The sequence below is a fragment of the Rhinatrema bivittatum genome, chromosome 10 (assembly GCF_901001135.1).
Source record: "Rhinatrema bivittatum chromosome 10, aRhiBiv1.1, whole genome shotgun sequence".
Taxonomy (NCBI): domain Eukaryota; kingdom Metazoa; phylum Chordata; class Amphibia; order Gymnophiona; family Rhinatrematidae; genus Rhinatrema; species Rhinatrema bivittatum.
The window spans coordinates 64468330-64484623 of NC_042624.1; the positions used below are offsets into that span (position 1 = coordinate 64468330).

A 16294-nucleotide genomic window follows, 5' to 3' on the forward strand; every position below is an offset into this window, starting at 1 on the left:
TCAGAAATTTCATTTTTGAGTTCCTTCAGTACTCTAGAATGCATACCATCCGGTCCAGGTGATTTACTACTCTTTAGTTTGTCAATCTGGCCTACTACATCTTTCAGGTTCACAGTGATTTCGTTCAGTTTGTCTGACTCATAATTGAGCATGCATTGGGTGGATCTGGGGTGAAGCGAATTAGATGTATAAATTATATCGATATTCAGAGTTAGGCTTATAAGTGTACGTCTAAGTTTCGATGCCCCTTAGAGCAGATCTAAGCTTAGCTGGATAGACTTATCTGGCTAAGTGTGCACATATATGCACAGCCTCAACACCAGGCGTCGCACGCCGAACGGGCGCAACAAAGGGGCTCTCCCCTTTGTGCACCCCTTCGTGCAAAACCTTTGTGTATATGTAAAAATTTATATTTATGTTTCCTTTGTTAACTAAGCTGTTTCATTGTATTTGACTAAGGAATTTTTTTCTGCTTTTTTCTGTTTCACTGTAAACCGGCATGATTTGCATTTAATGCAAGAATGTCGGTATATAAAAGTTAAAAATAAATAAATAAATAAATATATTCAGCGGCTTCGCCGTGCTGCTGAATATACATCGTAACTTAGGCCTAGATTCATCAAAATGCTATAATTACTGCGGGAATATGGCACATTAGCAGCTGCAATTAAAAAAGGGGCATTGTTATACAAACGTTTGACATCAAAATGCGGTAAGGTGTTTTCGCATGTAGCAATGTCTCTGGAACAGCCTATTTGAGGGGTGGGAGAGAGAGAGCGTGTCCTCTCCTAAGATAGGTATTTGTATCCCTAAGAGAGACCCACCTAGTAACTCGGGGCGAGGGTTAGGTGTTAGTGTAGGAGGTTAGAGGCCGCTTTGACATTCAATGTGAGACGTACGAACAGAACAGTGGTCTCTTGTGAAGATTGGATGGCCTTTGGAGTGAGGAAACTCACTCCAAGATGAGATTTGGGCAATGATCTCTCAACCTAGCTTGATGTTACCCAGGTACAGAGTCCATCAAGCTAGGTGGAGAGAACATTACCCAAATCTCATCTTGGAGTGAGTTTCCTCAGACACAAGCTCTCACCCAGGCACCCATTCACACCCTCAGACACAAGCTCTCACCAAGGCTTCCATTCACACCCACACACACAAGCTCTCACCCAAGCACACATTCACACCAACTCTCACCCTGGCACCCATTCACACCCACACACACAAGCTCTCACCCATGCATCCATTCACACCCACAGACACAAGCTCTCACCCAAGCACCCATTCACACCAGCACTCACCCATGTATCCATTCACACCCACAGACACAAGCTCTCACCCATGCATCCATTCACACCCACAGACACAAGCTCTCACCCAAGCACCCATTCACACCAGCACTCACCCATGTATCCATTCACACCCACAGACACAAGCTCTCACTTAGGCACCCATTCACACCCTCAGACCCAAGCTCTCACCCATGCACCCATTCACACCCACACACACAAGCTCTCACGCAATTACTCTGAAAATACATGTAAAACTATCATGCTAAATCTAAATCACAACGCATCCCTCTCTGCACCGTAGCACTCCTCCCACCAAACGACCAGAGCTGGCGCCCTTCCCTTCCAATCCCGCTCTCCTTGCCCGAAGGTGTGGAGGGCGGGATTGCCTTCCTCTATTTAGTACAAACAGCCACGGGCGGGAGCACGGTCTAACGTCGAAAAATCATGGCGGGCGGCCTGGGAAACTACAAGTCCCAGCATTCAGTGCAGGGTCTCGTGCAGGCCGGAAATGTCACATGATTAATTTCTACATCTAAAAGTGCACACAGTGGCGAGCAGTGAAACAGAAGAAAAGGGAACGGGTCAGAGATTGTCAGGTGAGGCGGGCAGAAACTTTGGCGCTTTTGCGTGAAAAGGGAAGGCAAGAGCGAGCGAGCAAGCTAGCTCGGTGCTCAGGTGACACACGTAGAAATAGAAGAAGGGAGAGGTGGGGGTGAAGGAGTGCCTGGTGTTTTGGGGATTAGCAATGGGGAAGGTTAGAGAGCGAGTTCGGTTCGGAGCTTTCCGATGAGGGACGGGGCGGATTAGAGAACATGTTGACGTTTAGATGTGGGACATTGAGAGACGAGCACTTTCAGTAGCATATGTTCGGGATCCATCTGTTGAAGTGACCAGTTCTGAAGATTAGATAAGTGGTACGTGACTGTCGGGGGAATTTGACCTAACTTGTGGGGCAAATAATATAACCTGGACCACTACAAAATAAGTAATAAGCAACTATAGTCTAGGCATTACTCTGTAATTCGCGGAAAGACTTGGATGTTTATTGAGGGTCAAAAAAGCTAGGTTATCCAGAAGGTCAGAAATTTGTTATTCAGGGAGTATTTGATTTATTTGCCTGGCAAGCGTGAACTGTTTTTGTTTTGTTTTTTTTTTGTTTGTTTTGTTATGCTCATCGCAAAGATTGTTGTTGTTGAGCTTTTATCAGGAATCCATCATGCAGGATTTTAGCGGTTTTCTAAATTGAGTTTTTCTGTAGGCTGTGATGCCTTCTATTGGACCAAACACAAAAGATAAGGTAGCACATATTAGCTTGAGACCACATCTGTCTCTTCTTCAGGTGTGACTGCAAAGTAGGAGGGATGCTGGGCTGCATAAGAGAGGGGGAAGAAGGTGGTAATGCCCTTGTACAGGTCTTTGGTGAGGCCTCAATTGAAGTATTATGTTCATTCTGGAGACTGCATTTCAAAAAGGATAGAGAGAGGTTGGAAGCAGTCCAGAGAGAGGTTACCAAAATGATGTGGTATCTGTATTGGGAGACCCTAATGAGCGAGGTTGAAGGATCTGAATAGGTATACCCTGAGAAGAGATGCAGGGTGATATATAATACAGTCCTTTGAATACGTGACAGATATTGATGCATGAATTCAAACCTTTTCTGTTAGAAAGGAAACAGAACTAGGGGTTATAGTATGAAACTCGAGGGGTGAGGTTTGACTCAAAAGATAACAGTAATAGAATTCAAAAGGCATGTGGATCCCTAGAGGCTAGAACATAGAAAAGAGGAAATAGAATAACTTTAGAGTAAGTATACATGAGCAGCAGTTACTATCCTTAATAGAAGGAATTTGGGCACAAAGTGGCAGTTACTATAATTAACAAGGAATGGGAGTGGCAGTTACTACCATAGGCAATTTACTGAGCAGACTAGATGAACCATTGGTTTTATCTTTTGTTAATTATGATGTTACTTGGAAAGTATGGAGGCACTTCCAAATTTTGTTTTGAAGAATTTTTAGGGGCATTTTCACAGATCAATAACATTACTTCCAATGAGTTACTCTGCGAGACTCAGTACAAATTCTTATGGCAAGGGTATATCACACCGGAACAAGCGTTTTAAATATAAATTATGTGAATCTCCTACCTGTGAGAAGTTTGGGGAAGCGAGGGGCTCTTATTGCCATTGTTTTTGGGAGTGTCCACTGATTGCACAGTTCTGGACAGCTATTATTCAAAAGTGTACAAAAATCCTGCAAGTGGCTCTACTGAAAGACCCAGTATATGGCTTTTTGGAGTTCAACTGACTTCAAAAATAAAGATGACTAACCCAAACATATTAGCGTATTGCAAAGCAGCCATAGTGGGCATGAAGGTTATTTTAACTGAATGGCTAGGAACCAAAGGCCCAAATATAGAACACGGGTTCAAAAAAAAATGCTCAATTTATGCACACATGAATATCAACTAGTGCAAACTCAATCAACCCTTAAAAGAGTAAGCTATGAATAAGACTTGGTCAAATTCATGGAAGATCTACAACCAACAACTGGGTCCCTAGTTTCAGAGAAGAACTTTGAAAGAAGGGTAAAAAACTGAAAAGCACTCAATGTGTAACAAAAACTGAGGGCTTTAAAGACCAGACCTGAAATCCACCTTCACTATGGGAAATAATCCTCTCTACCAGGCGACTTTAGTTCTGGAGAAAGCATAACATTCATAGGGAAGGGAGGGGAATGGAATATGAAGAAACCAGGATAAACTGTGCATAGTTTACCAGCAGGGGTTAACTTTTGTAGTTCTTGTTTGCAGTGTTCAGTATTGGCTTAGACATATAGAAACCACTGGAAAGCTGTTTATAAATTCTGTAAGTCAATACCTATTGTAATTGTTACACTGGTTGATTATGTATCTGATTACTAAGATTCCATGTATATGACATATAGAAAAACTTCAATAAAAAGATTTAAAAAAAAAAAAAAATGATGCTTACTAAGGAAGAAAGCATTATAGTGAGAACTGAATATTCTTTTATTATAATATAAGTACTTATTTTCCTTTGGGAATGAAAGCCCAGGTTGCTTGTCTAGCAGAAAGGAGGCCAGGCTAATGAGGTATAGATGCTGAATATCTCATTCAATGATTAATTTCAAGGGCATGTGCTATGTCTTGGTATTGTTCTAGGATGATCTGAATGACTGGTGTTCAGGACCCTTCAGTCTGTAAGCTGGTGTTTTTCTGATGATTTTGTAATCTTACTGGCACAGATAGAAGGGGTTAGAGTTCATTTGAAGCACTCCTTGTCTCTGCTCTTCTTCCCACCTCCACATGCTTTCACAAAAAGTTATAATTTTGACTAAGGCAATACTAAGTGATAAGGGTTATTACCATTTACCCAAATAAAGGGCCTGATTTACAAATCTCTTCCCATATGCTCAGAATGGAGGGAGGGGGGGAAATCCCTTAGTAAATGAAAATGATTTCATATTTATATGCAGTATTGTTCCAGGAATTGAATGTGTACCAGTATATGGACATGTCTGGTACAACTAGTGAGATTGCAACTTGTAATACTGGAAAACTCTAGTGTAGAAGAGGAAATGTGCCAATGACAGGGAAATCTCTTCTGACCTCTTTGGTTTTTTTTTTTGTTTTGTTTTGTTTTTTTGCAACATTTGCAAAGTTAGCATTTGTGAGAGTCAGCTGACTAAGCTTTCACGCTCTGTTATTTTGCTGTCTTGTTTCTCTTGCTTTTTATTTCCTTTGCTCTCTGGGTCCATTAGCATGCAGGATAGTCATCCTGTTCTTTGCATGCCAGAAATTGTGCAACAGTTATTGCAGTTTTTGCTAAGCTTTTTTTTTTTTTTCTTAAATATTATTCTTTTAAAGAATTAATAGACTTTAAGAAAAAAAAGCCTGGGCTAGCCTGGTGGCTCAGTATTAGTACTGTGCTCTGCCATGCGGGGGCCAGTCTGGGTTCATTTGTCAGGGTCGTCTTCTGCTTGTTTGGTCTGGCCAGAGCAACTGCAGAGGCAGCATCCACCATCCCTCATGGAAAGGGAAGGAGTTCTAATCATTGGCGATGGTGACACCCCTTGATCAGATGTGGGGCCTTTGATTGGAGGGTGGCCGCCAGGACTGTTTTCTACCGTGGCAGGATTGAGTGGGTTGGGAGGGGGATATAAAAATAGGAAAAAAAAAATCACAGAATAGTTGTGAATGAAGGCTCACAGTGATGGATGCTAGCCCCAGGTCTGAGTTGTAAGCCCAAAGGAGCAGGAAGAAATTGCCTTCCTTACCAATCCCTTCAAAAAAAAATTAAAAATTACTCCATAAGTTAAATTTGATTTTCTGCCTGCTCAGTAATAACTTATAATGTACTTAGACTGTTGGATTAATCAAGCTGGGTACTTGGGCTGCTTTTTTTTTTTTGTGAATTTTACTAATATTCAAACCAGGAACTTGTGCACTAACAGGCCGATTGGACGCGTGTTTTGGATGCGCTAGCTTTACCTCTTATTCAGTAAGGGGTAATAGCGCGTCCAAAACGCGTGTCCAACCCCCACCCCCCTCCCCGAACCTAGTAATGCCCGCAACATGAAAATGCATGTTGATGGCCCTATTAGGTATTCCCGCGCGATACAGAAAGTAAAATGTGCAGCCAAGCCGCACATTTTACTTTCAAAAATTAGTGCCTGCCCAAAGGTAGGCGCTAATTTCTCCGGGTACTGGGAAAGTGCACGGAAAAGCAGTAAAAACTGCTTTTCTGTGCACCCTATGAGTTATATCATGGCGATATTAAGTCGAAAGTCCCAAAAGGTAAAAAAAAAAAAATAGGCTTGTGGGTCGAAAACCGGACGCTCAATTTTGACGTTTTCTGAACCCGTGGCTGTCAGCGGGCTTCGAGAACAGACGCCGGCAAAATTGAGCGTCAGCTGTCAAACCTGCTGACAGCTGCCACTCCTGTCAAAAAAGAGGTGCTAGGGACGCGCTAGTGTCCATAGCGCCTCTTTTTACTGCCGGGCCTAATTTTAAATAAATTTAAATACTGTATCGCGCGCACAGGAGAGTGGCCTGTGCTTGTGCCAGTGCACTCACCCGCTCTCCCCCGATTTTACTGTATCGGCCCGTAAGTAATCAGCTATGCACTGGACCGGAAATGTTTCCTTAATATGCAGTTTGACTCTGTGGAAAAGAGAGAGCATTGTTTTGGGATTAGCCTAGAAAAAATTTCAGTTTTCCTGGTCCTTTAGAGCTGCAAACAGGCTTCATTTTCAAGTATCCTAGCCATACACGTTAACCTGGTTCTCAGACCAAACTTGTGCAAATATGCCTTCTGAATATTCATGGTAGATCTCCCGAATACCAGGCCTGCTTGTGACCTGGAGACCAAAGGTGTGCTGGTCTTTAGAAAAGACTATAAAAGTGTTTTTGGCTCCCAGTAAAATATTAATATTATGCTGGTGCTATAAACTGGTTCTTGTTAAAGAGTTGGGTGCATGGAGCTGTGGGGGGAGAGAGTAAACATCCTCTTTAAGTGTAAGGGTTGAATTCAGGAGCAGACTGGCTATCAGGGCTTCTGACATGCTCTGGTGGGCCAGTTGGGCCAATCACGTGGTCATTGATCACAGCAGCTCCATTCCGGGCCCTATAGCAGTTATTCAACAGTGAGGGTCCCCCCTCGCTCCTACTGCCTCTAAATTTACTTGTGGTGGTGGTAGAAGCAATAAAATTGTAGAAGGAGAGTCCCAAGACAAGGCTGTAGAGCTGCAGTATAGGAGGTCTTTTGTCTTATTACATCAGACTGGAACCTTCTAGTGATCTGCGATGTGCTGGTCAGGAGAGGGTAGGACTTCTTCCCAAGCCTACATTAATGTATAACAAAGCTTCCTCTACACTCAGGCAGGCCAATCCACACCGGTAGGTTATGCACGCCTATCAACAGATGGAGGTGGAATAAACTGATTCACTGACATATAGTCCTACCCTGACATCAGCCCACCACTATTCTCAGTCTTCAGCAGATGGTGGACATGCATCTCCCTGGTGGGGATTCCCTGTTTTAAAAAAAAAAAAAAAAAACCAAAAACAGGATTTATTAGCAAGCTATAGCAAAATGACTGTGCCATGGTTCTATAGTCCCAGAAGGGACCTGAGAACATTCTGAATCTGTTCTCATCCAACAAGCGGCCACGGAAATGGGGTGTGTTAACTTTCCCTCCCTGGCTCATGTTCGGCAGGGGTAATTTGGAAGATTTCAAGTCATATTGAGACCGTGCTTCTGGTGGCTCCAGATTGGCTATGGAGACTGTGGTACACTGACCTCCACGACTCCTAGTAGGGTAGTTCTGAGACTGCTATCAGGGAGGATCTTCTGCATCAGGGGACGATTGTACATGAAAATCCAGGTCTGTTATGACTTATGGTTTGGCCTTTGAGAGGGCTCATCTGCTGAGGTGAGGTTATTCTCCGGCAGTATTATTCACATTGCTTTACGCTAGAAAGTTTTCTATATCTCTGGCTTCTATTAGTTTGGAGAGTTTTTGAGAACTTGTGTGGGGATGAGAGGTTCTCATTCTCTTGAGTAGAGATCTCACTAGTTTTGGAATTTTTGGCAGTAGAGATTGGTTAAGGGGCTTGGTCCTAAACACCCTGGGGGCAGATATTGACTCTCGCAAGCTATAGAGGGTGGATTAATGGTAGGACCTTGTCCTCCTATTCAATGGGTCTAGGTTTTTGAAGGGAGTCAAGTATCTACGGTCTCTTCCACGTACAGGAACCTCTTTGGGACCTTACTCTGATATATTGAGATTTTTTGTTGACCTTTTCAGCCACTGTGTGATCTCGCCTTGCGGCTGCTTACTTTGGTTTTCCTGGTGACATTTTCATCTATTCAGCAAGGCGTTTTTACCTTGAGCCATGTCTACAAATAACTCTAGGGGCAGTACAGCTCAGGACTGTACCTTCCATTTTACTGAAGGTGGTATCAGAGTTCCATTTTAATTAGTCCGTTCCCTGCCCACACTGGACGGAGAGAGCAATGAGCAGGATTTTTGATTGTTATATGCCTTCAATGTGATGCAGCCTCTGATGCAGTACTTGAAGGTTACTCACTTTTTGAGGAAAAATGATCAGCTATTTGTTCTCCATCGTGGAGATAGAGAAGGAGACACAGTGTTATGGGTGACGGTAACCCGTTGGGTTAAAGAGGTCCTCGTGGATACCTGTGTGGATGCAGATCTTCCGTTGCCCAGGCACATCAGGGTGGCATTCCACTAGAGCACAGGTGGTCCCGTGTGGTGGAGATTCGGTATTGCTTGGATGTTAAGGCTCAAGAGGACGAGACTTTCGTGGTTGATGGAAGCACAGGCAGCCTCTCACCCCATTTCCAGAGTACTTTGGTACATCCCACTGGTGTGGATTGGCTTGCTTGTGTTCAGAGGAAGGTGAAATTATTTCTTACCCAGATAAATTCCTTTCCTCTAAGGAAGGCAGACTAATCCACAGCTACCCTGGGCTGCCTACTTTATTTTGGTTTTCGGTTCATCCTATTAAAGGATGATGCAAAGTGTAATTTGTTCTGATTTGGTTAAAGGACTGGTAAGTGAAGAAACAGCCCCTAAGATGTTAAATTTTTTACTGAGCTCTCTACTTCAGAGTTTGCAGGAAGTAATGAGTTGTTGGCTGTTAATTATCATTAGGGATGTGAATCGTTTTTGACGATTTAAAACAATCCTCAGATATATTTTAAATCGTCAAAAATTGTTAGAGCCGCGATACAATAACAATTCCCCCCGATTTATCGTCAAAAAAATCGTAAATCGGGGGAGGGGGGAGGGCGGGAAAACCGGCACCACCAAACAACCCTAAAACCCCCCAAAATGTTTTAAATTACCTGGGGTCCAGTGGGGGGTCCCGGTGCGATCTCCCCGCTCTCGGGCCACGCTGCGTTAATAGAATGGCGCCAGTGGCCTTTGCCCTTACCATATGACAGGGCAAAGGTAGCGCCGGTGCCATTTTGGTTCCTGTCACCCGACGTCACGAGTGGGAGGAGATCGCTCCTGGACCCCCGCTGGACCCCCAGGGACTTTTGGCCAGCTGGGGGGGGCCCTCCTGACCCCACAAGACTTGCCAAAAGTCCAGCGGGGGTCTGGGAGCGACCTCCTGCACTCGTGCCGTATTGCCAATATTCAAATGGCGCCGGCGCTAACCCTTTGCCCTCACTAGGTCATACGACCCGTGGTTCCTCAGGTGTGTGCCTTGGTAGCTGGTTTTTCAACCGGCATGGACTCAGCTGATTGTATAGTTTAAGTCAGTGGGTACAGGAAGTAGTGAGGCAGTGCAGATGACTAGTTTGTGCAAAATTATCTGCCCACATGAAAATGACTGGAGCAGGAGCCACTCACACCACACCATTTTGCATACAGATTTTATAGGTGAGGGGTTTCCATGCCATCTTGCAAGGTAACACGAAAAAACAAACAAACTTGGGAGGGCCCAAAATGGAGATTGTCTATGTGGCAATGATCCTTGCTCTTCCTGAATATTTCAGATTTCCTGCTTTTCATTACTACTTATTGGCATGGTTTGGAAGAGGAAAGGAAGGCTTGTTGCTCACCCTGCTGTATCTTCAGACCTTTTGTCTGCTGGTCCCATGGATTCCGTTTCATTTTGTAATTGGAGATGCAAGGAACTTTCACCAGGGAGCTCTTCCAAATGAAGTACAGGCTGGGGGGAGGGGGGAGCAATACCCTTGACTCCTCCAGGACAGTTTTAACCCTAAGCCCCAAGAGGAGGAGGATACAACCATGGTGGTGCATAGCCTAAGCTTTACAAGAAAAGGAAAGCCATAAAGTGCAGGGGAAGTGGCTGCAGCAGCTGGTCCTGCTGAACAAGAGTATCCCTGCCTTTAGAGAGCCCAGAGGGAAGGCAGAATGGCTGGAGACTTCTGTTCTTGATGTACCTGCTTCAGAGACGGGAGCCTAGTTACATGTCACTTCTACAAGTTCTCTGTCTGGAAATAGTTCTCCTTGGAAAGGTCAGCTATATTCACCTTGGAGGAGATATGGATTGGCTATAACTGGATCTAGGGAAAGCATTAATAGTTCAGATATCTTCAATTTCTGAGAAAATGTGGCTATAAAAAAAAAAAAAAAAAAAAAGATTAGGGCCCTGGAAACTTTTTTTTTTCTTTTTTCAAGAAAGATGTTGAACATTTCTCTGTTACTTTGTGAAACGAATGGAGTTATAAGAAGCAATGGCTAAATATAATGTTCTCCTTGCATCTAAAATTGAAAATGTAGTTAGGCATAGAATTTATGCTTAATTTTCCTTGCCTCCTTTTAGTTGCACCATTGGCTGTGCTTAAGAGATTTCAAAGAAGTTTTGAAAGTTCTGAAACACTTTTTTTCCATGGGTGTCAAGTATCTATCTTCACCTTCTCCCTAGTCTAAGAAGGAGAAAAGCTGTGGTGGCTGCAGGCTGATCTTGTAATGGGCAGCAGAGAGCAGGTATTACATTTATAGCTCGTTTTGAGCTGTTTCAATACTTGCTATTCAGCTGAATACTGGAAGACTGCCAAATGCATTCTCAGATATCTTCAAAGAACAAGAGGATTTTGTGTTACAAAACTTCTGGAGAAAATAATTTGGTTATTCAGATTCAAGTTGGAACTCTTGACTTGAGATGGAAGATGGACTGGAGGTTTTGTATACTGCAAGCAACAGTTAGCTGCTAAGCTGTTTTAATAGATTGTATAGAGCTAAATTCATCGCTGTATGCAAAACTATCAAAGGAGGAAAGTTAATAAAAATTCTGGAAGAACCTGAATTTGTCAGTTTTTTACAATACTTGTCAGCAATGTGTGATGAAACTTCCAGAGTACAACTCAACATCAGCACACATATTGATCTTAAATACTTATTCATAAGAGGTAATGTGAAACAGGGAAAATTCAGCTGAGCTCTGTTCCAGCAGAAGAGGAGGATTGCTGATGATTTGACCAAATTTCTTTAGAAGAATAAGATACCATAGCAAGTGACTTTCATGCAAATGGGAGAGTATTGGAAATGTGTGGTGTCACAGTGCTGTATGGACTGTTTTATTTATTCTAAAATATTTTATACTGCATTATCCAATATTGTCTGCAGTTTACAAGCAATGTTCACTTAAAAAAAATACCACATAAAACAATAGTATAGAAAATAATGGCATCTTGACAAGGTTAATTGTTGGTTCATATTCCTAATCAATTTCCTGGTATGACTAAAAAGGTTAAAAGCCATTGTGTACAAAATTTCTTTAAACACTTCTCCAATAGATGTGTTTTCAAGACCTTTCTAAATTTTTTCAGACATAACTCCTTATGAATTGTATCAGGTAGTTGATTTAAAAAAAAAATGGGACTATCCACTGCAAACAGCCTGTCGTGTAATTCTGTCAGCCTTACAATGCACACAGAGGGTGCAATCAATAGAAACATCCAGACAAACTTAGGCTTCTTTCAGGCCTATAATCTTAAAGTATGGAGATGACAGGTTTTATGAACTAAAGGTCAGTACCTTGAATCTGATTTGCCATTTGATTGGTAGTTAATGATTACAGAGTATTGGAGTAATGTCCTTAAATTGGCCAGTTTCCAGTATGAACATGAGCTACTGACTTTCAGAGGTGACTTGTAGGGCTCAGAGTAGAAGCAGACAGGCTGAGAGAGATTACATTACAGTAGTTCAGGTATATTTCAGGTGCTAATTGTTAAACCATTTTTAGAGCAAGATTGATTTCCAGAGAATGCAAAGCTTAAACTTCACTGCAGATTTTACTTGTGCTCCAAACGAAAATTGTGACTCAAATACGATTCCCAAATTTTGTACCTCAGTAGATATTAGAATAGTTTCAAACTGGAAACACTGAAGTGCATCTCTTAATTCTACTGATCTTGGTCTTATCTACATTTGGGGATAACTTATTAGCTCTGTGCTAACTCTTGATAGTTTTTAAACAGATAGCTGTACCATCTTTTGGGCTGATCACTATAAGAACATAAATTGCCATGCTGGGTCAGACCAAGGGTCCATCAAGCCCAGCATCCTGTTTCCAACAAAAGCCAAACCTGGCAAGTACCCAAACACCAAGAAGGTCCATGCTACTGATGCCAGTAATAGCAGAGGTCATTCCCTAAGTCAACTTGATTAATAGCAGTTAATGATCTTCTCCTCCTCCAAGATGGAATATGCATAAATTCTGTAATTTCAGGCCTAAAACAGATCAGTTTGTAAATCAGACCTGAGTGTATGTTAAAGTGGCAGACAGTGAAGATCCTTGCAGAATACTTGATAATGGGAACCATTCTGAAATCATGGAGTTATAGCTGGTCAGTGAAAGACTACTGAAACCTTGCAAGAACTGTCCAGCAATGCCACTTTCAAAGACAAATTTGTGATAACCTAGCATGGTCCGAAGTATCAAATGCTGCCGCAATGTCAAGCAGCACCAGTACATAGTTTGTATCCAAATAGTACCAAACTGTTTTGAGCTACTAAGGCTTCAATACTGCTCTGTATGTGTACTTGCTTGCTTTCAGGCCGATACAGTAAAGTCCGCGGGAGAACGCCTGCTCTCCCGGCGCGCACACCGGCCACTCGCCGGTGCGCGCAATGCAGTATTTAAATTAGGTCCGGCAGTAGATCAGGGCAAAAGGAGGCACTAGGGACACTAGCAGCCACGGGCTCGGAAACCGGACGCTGGCAAATTGAGCATCCGGTTTTCGACCTGACAGCCGTGGGCCGAATTCAAATTTTTTTTTAACTTTTTTTTTTTTTTTTGACTCTTCGGGACCTCCGACTTAATATCGCCATGATATTAATATCGCCATGATATTAAGTCGGAGGGTGCACAGAAAAGCAGTTTTTACTGCTTTTCTGTGCACTTTCCCGGTGCCGGAAGAAATTAGCGCCGACCTTTGGCTGCACATTTTACTTTCTGTATCCCGCGCGCATACCTAATAGGGCCATCAACATGCATTTGCATGTTGAGGGCGCTATTAGGTGCCACGGGTTGGACGCACGTTTTCCACCCCATTACTGAATAAGGGGTAAGGGAAAACGCGCATCCAAATGCAGGCTAACAGTGCGCTCCGGAGCGCACTGTATTGTATCGGCCTGTTTGTTTGTATGACAAGGACAAGATGGAAGCGGTACAGAGAAGAGCGACCAGGAAGGTGGAGGGTCTTCATCAGATGACATACGAGGAGAGATTGAACAATCTAAATATGTACTCTCCCTGGAGGAAAGGAGGAGCAGGGGTGATATGATTCAGACTTTCAGATACTTGAAAAACTTTAATGATCCAAAGACAACGACAAACCTTTTCCGTCGGAAAAATATCAGCAGAACCAGAGGTCACGAGCTGAGGCTCCAGGGAGGAAGACTAAGAACCAATGTCAGGAAGTATTTCTTCACGGAAAGGGTGGTGGATGCCTGGAATGCCCTTCCGGAGGAAGTGGTGAAGTCTAAAACTGTGAACGACTTCAAAGGGGCGTGGGATAAAAACTGTGGATCCATCAAGTCTAGAGGGCGTGAATAAAGAGGAGGCATTCAAACACTGCACGGAGCGGCAGTAGCCACAGAGGCATTCACGGAGCGGGATGCCAGTGGCCAGTAGTTGGTGTTCCACCTTCACGGAGCGGAAGGATGGAGGGCTGCTATCTCAAAAAATATATATAAATAAATAAATAAAAACAGGGGTGGGTAAGAGTATGGGGTAAGGGTGTGGCCTGCTTGTTACAGTGGTTGCTACCCCTAATTGAGCTGGACGTTCACATGAATGCAGATACGGCGCTGCTCTCTAAATTGGTGGTGGGGTGGAGGGGAATTAGGGCTGGAGGGTACTGGAAGCCAATAGTAACAGGTGGGAGAGAAAAAAAAGGGGAAAAAATGGATAAAGTGTGTAGCTTGCTGGGCAGACTGGATGGGCCGTTTGGTCTTCTTCTGCCGTCATTTCTATGTTTCTATGAGTGCTGGCTATTTACAGCAATAAAAGCAGTGGTGTTTCACTGCTGTTGCAAATAGAAAACCTCCTTGGCTTGTTTTTTTTTTTTTCTCCTTGAAGGCATTCTGTTAATAAACTATTACTAATAGGTACAGTTTTTTTGGGGGGGGGGGGGGATGGAGTGCTGGAGAATACACTTGCATGTTGCTATGCGCTGCTTTATAACTTATATTGCATGGAACATGCTGAAAAAGATACAAACACAAGAGCTCCTTCTCAGCTTAATGTAGGTTCCCTGTGTTAGGATGGGGATGCTGAGTCTGTCCAAATCTACAGGTGGCATAAATCTGACATTTGCTGTACTACTGGATGGCACCTCTTAACCCCTGAACCCTCTTTCCACCACTTGCTCTGTCCTAAATGCACAAAATCTGTTACAGTGGGTGACCCACCACCACCTCCACTAATAGGCCTTTTTAGGCCTTGTGATCTTCAATTTTACTTCTTAGAAAACCAATACTTAAGTCAAACCCAGGCCTCTTTGTCTTACTACTAAGTTTTTTTGTAACAATCCCCACAGGCACCAAGGTTAGTGAGGCTGTTGTGTAAAAAGGAAAAAAATCCAGCCTCCCCATGCTCGTTGAGGATTGGGTTCAAACTGTGCTCCCTCTTGGAAGCTTGATGTGCTTGTTACCACAGCTGTTTAGGGGTTGTAGCTTGCTCTGTCCTGGTTACCCCATTGTGCCTTTTGGAAGCACAGTGCAATTATGCTACTGCTGTTTTGGGGCTGAGCTACTGCTCTGTGCAGGCTGACCTCTGTTACTAGGTGACCTCTGTTTATCCATTTTCTTTTTTTCAATTCCTTTACCATTTGTCTTTTTTTTTTTTTTTCCCCCTCCTCCCGAAGGGCATTCCAAACATCCACCACTCTTTCTGTAAAAACAATATTTCCTGAGGTCCTTCCTGAGTCTCATCTTGCAAGCTTCATATCATGACCCCCTTAGTTTTACAACCTCCTTTCCACTGAAAAAATGTAAAAGAGCATATCTTTATTTGTAATAAAGGCGTGCAAGAGTCAAAACTGGACACTGAAGAATTCCCTGCTTGATTTTCGTGAGTAAGGGTGGTTGGCTGTCTGCTGCACTGCTCATGTGATCTCTATGTACTGCCCTAGAACGGAACTCCTTTCTCTCTGCTGAGAAGTATGGCCAACATGGAGAAGGAAATCCCAGAGGCCTCTGTGTGTCTTTGGCCTGCCTGGGCTGAATGGACTCTGAGTGACTTACAGAATGTTCCTGGATAAATAAACATACATTATAGCTTTTACTGAGTCCAAGTGTTCTTGTGTCCCTGGCCATAAGCACAGAGGAAGCTTAACACTGCCAACATTGCATCTTGTAGATTTTTCCTCTTTCATGCCAACAAAAAGAGGGAAGAGAATGTGAACATACAGAACAAATATTTTGAACATGCCCTGAAATGCCAAAATCCTGGGGTGGGGTGGCATCAGGAGATTGGGGCTGTCACTTCCCCCTCCCCCCCCCCCCCCCCCCCCACACACACATACTGTCTTATGTGGTTATTGGGAAGACACTATCCTGCACCCCAATGAAACAAAGCTGATAGATCATTTACTCGTGCAGCCAGCGTGAAAAAGTTCTCAGGCTGTCTTTCTGACAAATAAGTTTTTGAAACTACTTTGCTGTAGAAATTATCATCCCTTTTTAAGGAGAGGTTTGGATTTATACAATATTTTGGAGTAAATATTAGTTATGCTAACTGAAATATATAGTTGGCAAGGAAATGGTACAATGAAGTAAGGCTGTACTTGGTTGTACACTGCTTGTAAACTATTTTGTCTGCAATTTTTTTTTTTTTAATGCTGAATGCTCGTTTAGTATACTTGGAAAACTGATAACTCATTAGGGTTGAATTTCTCATTCAGGTCTAGTTTTATATTTCTGAGAAGTGCCCAATTTTTATTTTTTTTTTTGTAAATTTTTATATGCTGCTGGAGT

At 43.0% G+C, this 16294-nt stretch overlaps 1 protein-coding gene across 2 annotated transcripts in view; it reads left to right on the forward strand.

Annotated features, from left to right (window-relative positions):
• The first annotated feature begins 1749 nt into the window (after positions 1-1749).
• Positions 1750-16294, forward strand: part of NPL (N-acetylneuraminate pyruvate lyase) — a 37650-nt gene continuing 23105 nt past the window's right edge. Inside the window, exon 1 of one of the 2 annotated variants that reach the window (XM_029618274.1) lies at positions 1750-1885. The gene's annotated coding sequence lies outside the window, so the exon portion shown is untranslated. Of the gene's footprint in view, positions 1886-2180; positions 2204-16294 lie in introns of those variants that run through there. The other variant, XM_029618275.1, reaches the window with a different exon arrangement.